At 40.5% G+C, this 7,500-nt stretch overlaps 13 non-coding genes and 2 pseudogenes across 13 annotated transcripts; all 15 read right to left on the bottom strand.

Moving 5' to 3' along the window:
- Positions 1-13: 13 nt before the first annotated feature.
- LOC127999965 (5S ribosomal RNA) lies at positions 14-132 on the bottom strand. Its single transcript, XR_008172768.1, has one exon. It is a non-coding gene; the product is annotated as a 5S ribosomal RNA (ribosomal RNA).
- Positions 133-501: 369 nt separating this feature from the next.
- Positions 502-620, bottom strand: LOC127999995 (5S ribosomal RNA). The gene has a single exon (XR_008172796.1). It is a non-coding gene; the product is annotated as a 5S ribosomal RNA (ribosomal RNA).
- Positions 621-986: 366 nt separating this feature from the next.
- Positions 987-1,105, bottom strand: LOC128002863 (5S ribosomal RNA). Its single transcript, XR_008175598.1, has one exon. It is a non-coding gene; the product is annotated as a 5S ribosomal RNA (ribosomal RNA).
- Positions 1,106-1,462: 357 nt separating this feature from the next.
- On the bottom strand, positions 1,463-1,581 carry LOC128007576 (5S ribosomal RNA). The gene has a single exon (XR_008179334.1). It is a non-coding gene; the product is annotated as a 5S ribosomal RNA (ribosomal RNA).
- A 365-nt stretch (positions 1,582-1,946) lies between these two features.
- Positions 1,947-2,065, bottom strand: LOC128003217 (5S ribosomal RNA). The gene has a single exon (XR_008175943.1). It is a non-coding gene; the product is annotated as a 5S ribosomal RNA (ribosomal RNA).
- A 365-nt stretch (positions 2,066-2,430) lies between these two features.
- LOC128003216 (5S ribosomal RNA) lies at positions 2,431-2,549 on the bottom strand. Its single transcript, XR_008175942.1, has one exon. It is a non-coding gene; the product is annotated as a 5S ribosomal RNA (ribosomal RNA).
- Positions 2,550-2,769: 220 nt separating this feature from the next.
- On the bottom strand, positions 2,770-2,888 carry LOC128001133 (5S ribosomal RNA). The gene has a single exon (XR_008173904.1). It is a non-coding gene; the product is annotated as a 5S ribosomal RNA (ribosomal RNA).
- A 373-nt stretch (positions 2,889-3,261) lies between these two features.
- LOC127998635 (5S ribosomal RNA) lies at positions 3,262-3,380 on the bottom strand. Its single transcript, XR_008171467.1, has one exon. It is a non-coding gene; the product is annotated as a 5S ribosomal RNA (ribosomal RNA).
- A 628-nt stretch (positions 3,381-4,008) lies between these two features.
- On the bottom strand, positions 4,009-4,127 carry LOC128006744 (uncharacterized; annotated as a pseudogene).
- Positions 4,128-4,348: 221 nt separating this feature from the next.
- Positions 4,349-4,467, bottom strand: LOC127999963 (5S ribosomal RNA). Its single transcript, XR_008172766.1, has one exon. It is a non-coding gene; the product is annotated as a 5S ribosomal RNA (ribosomal RNA).
- Positions 4,468-4,836: 369 nt separating this feature from the next.
- On the bottom strand, positions 4,837-4,955 carry LOC127999994 (5S ribosomal RNA). The gene has a single exon (XR_008172795.1). It is a non-coding gene; the product is annotated as a 5S ribosomal RNA (ribosomal RNA).
- A 366-nt stretch (positions 4,956-5,321) lies between these two features.
- Positions 5,322-5,440, bottom strand: LOC128002826 (5S ribosomal RNA). The gene has a single exon (XR_008175563.1). It is a non-coding gene; the product is annotated as a 5S ribosomal RNA (ribosomal RNA).
- A 357-nt stretch (positions 5,441-5,797) lies between these two features.
- LOC128007460 (5S ribosomal RNA) lies at positions 5,798-5,916 on the bottom strand. Its single transcript, XR_008179223.1, has one exon. It is a non-coding gene; the product is annotated as a 5S ribosomal RNA (ribosomal RNA).
- A 500-nt stretch (positions 5,917-6,416) lies between these two features.
- Positions 6,417-6,535, bottom strand: LOC127998632 (5S ribosomal RNA). The gene has a single exon (XR_008171465.1). It is a non-coding gene; the product is annotated as a 5S ribosomal RNA (ribosomal RNA).
- Positions 6,536-7,163: 628 nt separating this feature from the next.
- Positions 7,164-7,282, bottom strand: LOC128006743 (uncharacterized; annotated as a pseudogene).
- Positions 7,283-7,500: the final 218 nt, after the last annotated feature.

Genomic DNA, 7,500 nt, shown 5'->3' with positions numbered 1-7,500 from the left:
AAAATGTCCAAAAAGCTTACAGCACCTGGTATTCCCAGGCGGTCTCCCATCCAAGTACTAACCAGGCCCAAACCTGCTTAGCTTCCGAGATCAGACGAGATCGGGCATAGCCTGGTTGGTATGGCCGTAAACGAAGTCTCCTGCAAAGTCTGCTGCAAAGAGAGGGCTATTTAAAGACCAGCCAATCTTATTGCCAGTACATTATATAAGTAGGAAAGAAAACCCAAAAGCTTAAAGCACCTGGTATTCCTAGGCAGTCTCTCATCAAAGTACTAACCAGACCTAATCCTGCTAAGATTCAGAGATCGGGCATTGACTCTATTTTTTGGCAAAATTATTATATACTAAGTGAAAAATGTCCAAAAAGCTTACAGCACCTGGTATTCCCAGGCGGTCTCCCATCCAAGTACTAACCAGGCCCAGACCTGCTAATATTCAGAGATCGGCATTGACTCTATTTTTTGGCAAAATTATTATATACTAAGTGAAAAATTTCCAAAAAGCTTACAGCACCAGGTATTCCCAGGCGGTCTCCCATTCAAGTACTAACCAGGCCCAAACCTGCTTAGCTTCCAAGATCAGACGAGATCGGGCATAGCCAGGTTGGTATGGCCGTAAGCGAAGTCTGCTGCAAAGAGAGGGCTATTTAAAGATCAGCCAATCTTATCGCCAGTACATTATATAAGTAGGAAAGAAAACCCAAAAGCTTAAAGCACCTGGTATTCCTAGGCAGTCTCTCATCAAAGTACTAACCAGACCTAAACCTGCTAAGATTCAGAGATCGGGCATTGACTCTTTTTTTTTTTTTTTAATGAAAGATTATTATATAATTCGTGAAATTTTCCAAAAAGATTAAAGCACCTGGTATTCCCAGGCAGTCTCCCATCCATGTACTAAGCAGGCCCAAACCTGCTAATATTCAGAGATCGGGCATTGACTCTATTTTTTGGCAAAATTATTATATACTAAGTGAAAAATGTCAAAAAAGCTTACAGCACCTGGTATTCCCAGGCGGTCTCCCATCCAAGTAATAACCAGGCCCAAACCTGCTTAGCTTCCGAGATCAGACGAGATCAGGAATAGCCAGGTTGGTATGGCCGTAAGCGAAGTCTGCTGCAAAGAGAGGGCTATTTAAAGACCAGCCAATCTTATCGCCAGTACATTATATAAGTAGGAAAGAAAACCCAAAAGCTTAAAGCACCTGGTATTCCTAGGCAGTCTCTCATCAAAGTACTAACCAGACCTAAACCTGCTAAGATTCAGAGATCGGGCATTGACTCTATTTTTTGGCAAAATTATTATATACTAAGTGAAAAATGTCCAAAAGCTTACAGCACCTGGTATTCCCAGGCAGTCTCCCATCCATGTACTAACCAGGCCCAAACCTGCAAATATTCAGAGATCGGGCATTGACTCTATTTTTTGGCAAAATTATTATATACTAAGTGAAAAATGTCCAAAAAGCTTACAGCACCTGGTATTCCCAGGCGGTCTCCCATCCAAGTACTAACCAGGCCCAAACCTGCTTAACTTCCGAGATCAGACGAGATCGGGCATAGCCAGGTTGGTATGGCCGTAAGCGAAGTCTGCTGCAAAGAGAGGGCTATTTAAAGACCAGCCAATCTTATCGCCAGTACATTATATAAGTAGGAAAGAAAGCCCAAAAGCTTAAAGCACCTGGTATTCCTAGGCAGTCTCTCATAAAAGTACTAACCAGACCTAAACCTGTTAAGATTCAGAGATCGGGCATTGACTCTTTTTTTTTTTTTTAATGAAAGATTATTATATAATTCGTGAAATTTTCCAAAAAGATTAAAGCACCTGGTATTCCCAGGCAGTCTCCCATCCATGTACTAAGCAGGCCCAAACCTGCTAATATTCAGAGATCAGGCATTGACTCTATTTTTTGGCAAAATTATTATATACTAAGTGAAAAATGTCCAAAAAGCTTACAGCACCTGGTATTCCCAGGCGGTCTCCCATCCAAGTACTAAACAGGCCCAAACCTGCTTAGCTTCCGAAATCAGACGAGATCGGGCATAGCCAGGTTGGTATGGCCGCAAGCGAAGTCTGCTGCAAAGAGAGGGCTATTTAAAGACCAGCCAATCTTATCGCCAGTACATTATATAAGTAGGAAAGAAAGCCCAAAAGCTTAAAGCACCTGGTATTCCTAGGCAGTCTCTCATAAAAGTACTAACCAGACCTAAACCTGTTAAGATTCAGAGATCGGGCATTGACTCTTTTTTTTTTTTTTAATGAAAGGTTATTATATAATTCGTGAAATTTTCCAAAAAGATTAAAGCACCTGGTATTCCCAGGCAGTCTCCCATCCATGTACTAAGCAGGCCCAAACCTGCTAATATTCAGAGATCAGGCATTGACTCTATTTTTTGGCAAAATTATTATATACTAAGTGAAAAATGTCCAAAAAGCTTACAGCACCTGGTATTCCCAGGCGGTCTCCCATCCAAGTACTAAACAGGCCCAAACCTGCTTAGCTTCCGAAATCAGACGAGATCGGGCATAGCCAGGTTGGTATGGCCGCAAGCGAAGTCTGCTGCAAAGAGAGGGCTATTTAAAGACCAGCCAATCTTATCGCCAGTACATTATATAAGTAGGAAAGAAAACCCAAAAGCTTAAAGCACCTGGTATTCCTAGGCAGTCTCTCATCAAAGTACTAACCAGACCTAAACCTGCTAAGATTCAGAGATCGGCATTGACTCTATTTTTTGGCAAAATTATTATATACTAAGTGAAAAATTTCCAAAAAGGTTACAGCACCTGGTATTCCCAGGCGGTCTCCCATCCAAGTACTAACCAGGCCCAAACCTGCTTAGCTTCCGAGATCAGACGAGATCGGGCATAGCCAGGTTGGTATGGCCGCAAGCGAAGTCTGCTGCAAAGAGAGGGCTATTTAAAGACCAGCCATTCTTATCGCCAGTACATTATATAAGTAGGAAAGAAAGCCCAAAAGCTTAAACACCTGGTATTCCTAGGCAGTCTCTCATCAAAGTACTAACCAGACCTAAACCTGCTAAGATTCAGAGATCAGGCATTGACTCTTTTTTTTTTTTTTTTTTTTTTTTAATGAAAGATTATTATATAATTCGTGAAATTTTCCAAAAAGCTTACAGAACCTGGTATTCCCAGGCAGTCTCCCATCCATGTACTAACCAGGCCCAAACCTGCTAATATTCAGAGATCGGCATTGACTCTATCTTTTGGCAAAATTATTATATACTAAGTGAAAAATTTCCAAAAAGCTTACAGCACCTGGTATTCCCAGGCGGTCTCCCATCCAAGTACTAACCAGGCCCAAACCTGCTTAGCTTCCGAGATCAGACGAGATCGGTCATAGCCAGGTTGGTATGGCCGTAAGCGAAGTCTGCTGCAAAGAGAGGGCTATTTAAAGAACAGCCAATCTTATCGCCAGTACATTATATAAGTAGGAAAGAAAACCCAAAAGCTTAAAGCACCTGGTATTCCTAGGCAGTCTCTCATAAAAGTACTAACCAGACCTAAACCTGTTAAGATTCAGAGATCGGGCATTGACTCTTTTTTTTTTTTAATGAAAGATTATTATATAATTCGTGAAATTTTCCAAAAAGATTAAAGCACCTGGTATTCCCAGGCAGTCTCCCATCCATGTACTAACCAGGTGCAAACCTGCTAATATTCAGAGATCGGGCATTGACTTTTTTTGGGCAAAATTATTATATACTAAGTGAAAAATGTCCAAAAAGCTTACAGCACCTGGTATTCAATCAATCAATCAATCACATTTATTTATATAGTGCTTTAAACAAAATACATTGCGTCAAAGCACTGAACAACATTCATTAGGAAAACAGTGTCTCAATAATGCAAAATTATAATTAAAGGCAGTATATTCCCAGGCAGTCTCCCATCCATGTACTAAACAGGCCCAAACCTGCTAATATTCAGAGATCAGGCACTGACTCTATTTTTTGGCAAAATTATTATATACTTAGTGAAAAATGTCCAAAAAGCTTACAGCACCTGGTATTCCCAGGCGGTCTCCCATCCAAGTACTAACCAGGCCCAAAACTTCTTAGCTTCCGAGATCAGACGAGATCGGACATAGCCAGGTTGGTATGGAAGTAAGCGAAGTCTGCTGCAAAGAGAGGGCTATTTAAAGACAAGCCAATCTTATCGCCAGTACATTATATAAGTAGGAAAGAAAACCCAAAAGCTTAAAGCACCTGGTATTCCTAGGCAGTCTCTCATAAAAGTACTAACCAGACCTAAACCTGCTAAGATTCAGAGATCGAGCACTGACTCTATTTTTTGGCAAAATTATTATATACTAAGTGAAAAATGTCCAAAAAGCTTACAGCACCTGGTATTCCCAGGCGGTCTCCCATCCAAGTACTAACCAGGCCCAAACCTGCTTAGCTTCCGAGATCAGACGAGATCGGGCATAGCCTGGTTGGTATGGCCGTAAACGAAGTCTCCTGCAAAGTCTGCTGCAAAGAGAGGGCTATTTAAAGACCAGCCAATCTTATTGCCAGTACATTATATAAGTAGGAAAGAAAACCCAAAAGCTTAAAGCACCTGGTATTCCTAGGCAGTCTCTCATCAAAGTACTAACCAGACCTAATCCTGCTAAGATTCAGAGATCGGGCATTGACTCTATTTTTTGGCAAAATTATTATATACTAAGTGAAAAATGTCCAAAAAGCTTACAGCACCTGGTATTCCCAGGCGGTCTCCCATCCAAGTACTAACCAGGCCCAGACCTGCTAATATTCAGAGATCGGCATTGACTCTATTTTTTGGCAAAATTATTATATACTAAGTGAAAAATTTCCAAAAAGCTTACAGCACCAGGTATTCCCAGGCGGTCTCCCATTCAAGTACTAACCAGGCCCAAACCTGCTTAGCTTCCAAGATCAGACGAGATCGGGCATAGCCAGGTTGGTATGGCCGTAAGCGAAGTCTGCTGCAAAGAGAGGGCTATTTAAAGATCAGCCAATCTTATCGCCAGTACATTATATAAGTAGGAAAGAAAACCCAAAAGCTTAAAGCACCTGGTATTCCTAGGCAGTCTCTCATCAAAGTACTAACCAGACCTAAACCTGCTAAGATTCAGAGATCGGGCATTGACTCTTTTTTTTTTTTTTTAATGAAAGATTATTATATAATTCGTGAAATTTTCCAAAAAGATTAAAGCACCTGGTATTCCCAGGCAGTCTCCCATCCATGTACTAAGCAGGCCCAAACCTGCTAATATTCAGAGATCGGGCATTGACTCTATTTTTTGGCAAAATTATTATATACTAAGTGAAAAATGTCAAAAAAGCTTACAGCACCTGGTATTCCCAGGCGGTCTCCCATCCAAGTAATAACCAGGCCCAAACCTGCTTAGCTTCCGAGATCAGACGAGATCAGGCATAGCCAGGTTGGTATGGCCGTAAGCGAAGTCTGCTGCAAAGAGAGGGCTATTTAAAGACCAGCCAATCTTATCGCCAGTACATTATATAAGTAGGAAAGAAAACCCAAAAGCTTAAAGCACCTGGTATTCCTAGGCAGTCTCTCATCAAAGTACTAACCAGACCTAAACCTGCTAAGATTCAGAGATCGGGCATTGACTCTATTTTTTGGCAAAATTATTATATACTAAGTGAAAAATGTCCAAAAGCTTACAGCACCTGGTATTCCCAGGCAGTCTCCCATCCATGTACTAACCAGGCCCAAACCTGCAAATATTCAGAGATCGGGCATTGACTCTATTTTTTGGCAAAATTATTATATACTAAGTGAAAAATGTCCAAAAAGCTTACAGCACCTGGTATTCCCAGGCGGTCTCCCATCCAAGTACTAACCAGGCCCAAACCTGCTTAACTTCCGAGATCAGACGAGATCGGGCATAGCCAGGTTGGTATGGCCGTAAGCGAAGTCTGCTGCAAAGAGAGGGCTATTTAAAGACCAGCCAATCTTATCGCCAGTACATTATATAAGTAGGAAAGAAAGCCCAAAAGCTTAAAGCACCTGGTATTCCTAGGCAGTCTCTCATAAAAGTACTAACCAGACCTAAACCTGTTAAGATTCAGAGATCGGGCATTGACTCTTTTTTTTTTTTTTAATGAAAGATTATTATATAATTCGTGAAATTTTCCAAAAAGATTAAAGCACCTGGTATTCCCAGGCAGTCTCCCATCCATGTACTAACCAGGCCCAAACCTGCAAATATTCAGAGATCGGCATTGACTCTATTTTTTGGCAAAATTATTGTATACTAAGTGAAAAATGTCCAAAAAGCTTACAGCACCTGGTATTCCCAGGCAGTCTCCCATCCATGTACTAACCAGGCCCAAACCTGCTAATATTCAGAGATCGGCATTGACTCTATCTTTTGGCAAAATTATTATATACTAAGTGAAAAATTTCCAAAAAGCTTACAGCACCTGGTATTCCCAGGCGGTCTCCCATCCAAGTACTAACCAGGCCCAAACCTGCTTAGCTTCCGAGATCAGACGAGATCGGTCATAGCCAGGTTGGTATGGCCGTAAGCGAAGTCTGCTGCAAAGAGAGGGCTATTTAAAGAACAGCCAATCTTATCACCAGTACATTATATAAGTAGGAAAGAAAACCCAAAAGCTTAAAGCACCTGGTATTCCTAGGCAGTCTCTCATAAAAGTACTAACCAGACCTAAACCTGTTAAGATTCAGAGATCGGGCATTGACTCTTTTTTTTTTTTAATGAAAGATTATTATATAATTCGTGAAATTTTCCAAAAAGATTAAAGCACCTGGTATTCCCAGGCAGTCTCCCATCCATGTACTAACCAGGTGCAAACCTGCTAATATTCAGAGATCGGGCATTGACTTTTTTTGGGCAAAATTATTATATACTAAGTGAAAAATGTCCAAAAAGCTTACAGCACCTGGTATTCAATCAATCAATCAATCACATTTATTTATATAGTGCTTTAAACAAAATACATTGCGTCAAAGCACTGAACAACATTCATTAGGAAAACAGTGTCTCAATAATGCAAAATTATAATTCAAGGCAGTATATTCCCAGGCAGTCTCCCATCCATGTACTAAACAGGCCCAAACCTGCTAATATTCAGAGATCAGGCACTGACTCTATTTTTTGGCAAAATTATTATATACTTAGTGAAAAATGTCCAAAAAGCTTACAGCACCTGGTATTCCCAGGCGGTCTCCCATCCAAGTACTAACCAGGCCCAAAACTTCTTAGCTTCCGAGATCAGACGAGATCGGACATAGCCAGGTTGGTATGGAAGTAAGCGAAGTCTGCTGCAAAGAGAGGGCTATTTAAAGACAAGCCAATCTTATCGCCAGTACATTATATAAGTAGGAATGAAAACCCAAAAGCTTAAAGCACCTGGTATTATATATATATATATATATATTTTTTATTTTATTTTTTTATTTTTTTTTAATGAAAGATTATTATATAATTCGTGAAATTTTCCAAAAAGATTAAAGCACCTGGTATTCCCAGGC

This window comes from Carassius gibelio, chromosome B22 (assembly GCF_023724105.1).
Source record: "Carassius gibelio isolate Cgi1373 ecotype wild population from Czech Republic chromosome B22, carGib1.2-hapl.c, whole genome shotgun sequence".
NCBI lineage: Eukaryota > Metazoa > Chordata > Actinopteri > Cypriniformes > Cyprinidae > Carassius > Carassius gibelio.
The sequence above is the reverse complement of the archived record's forward strand: the minus strand, read 5'-3'. Positions and strand labels throughout refer to the sequence as shown.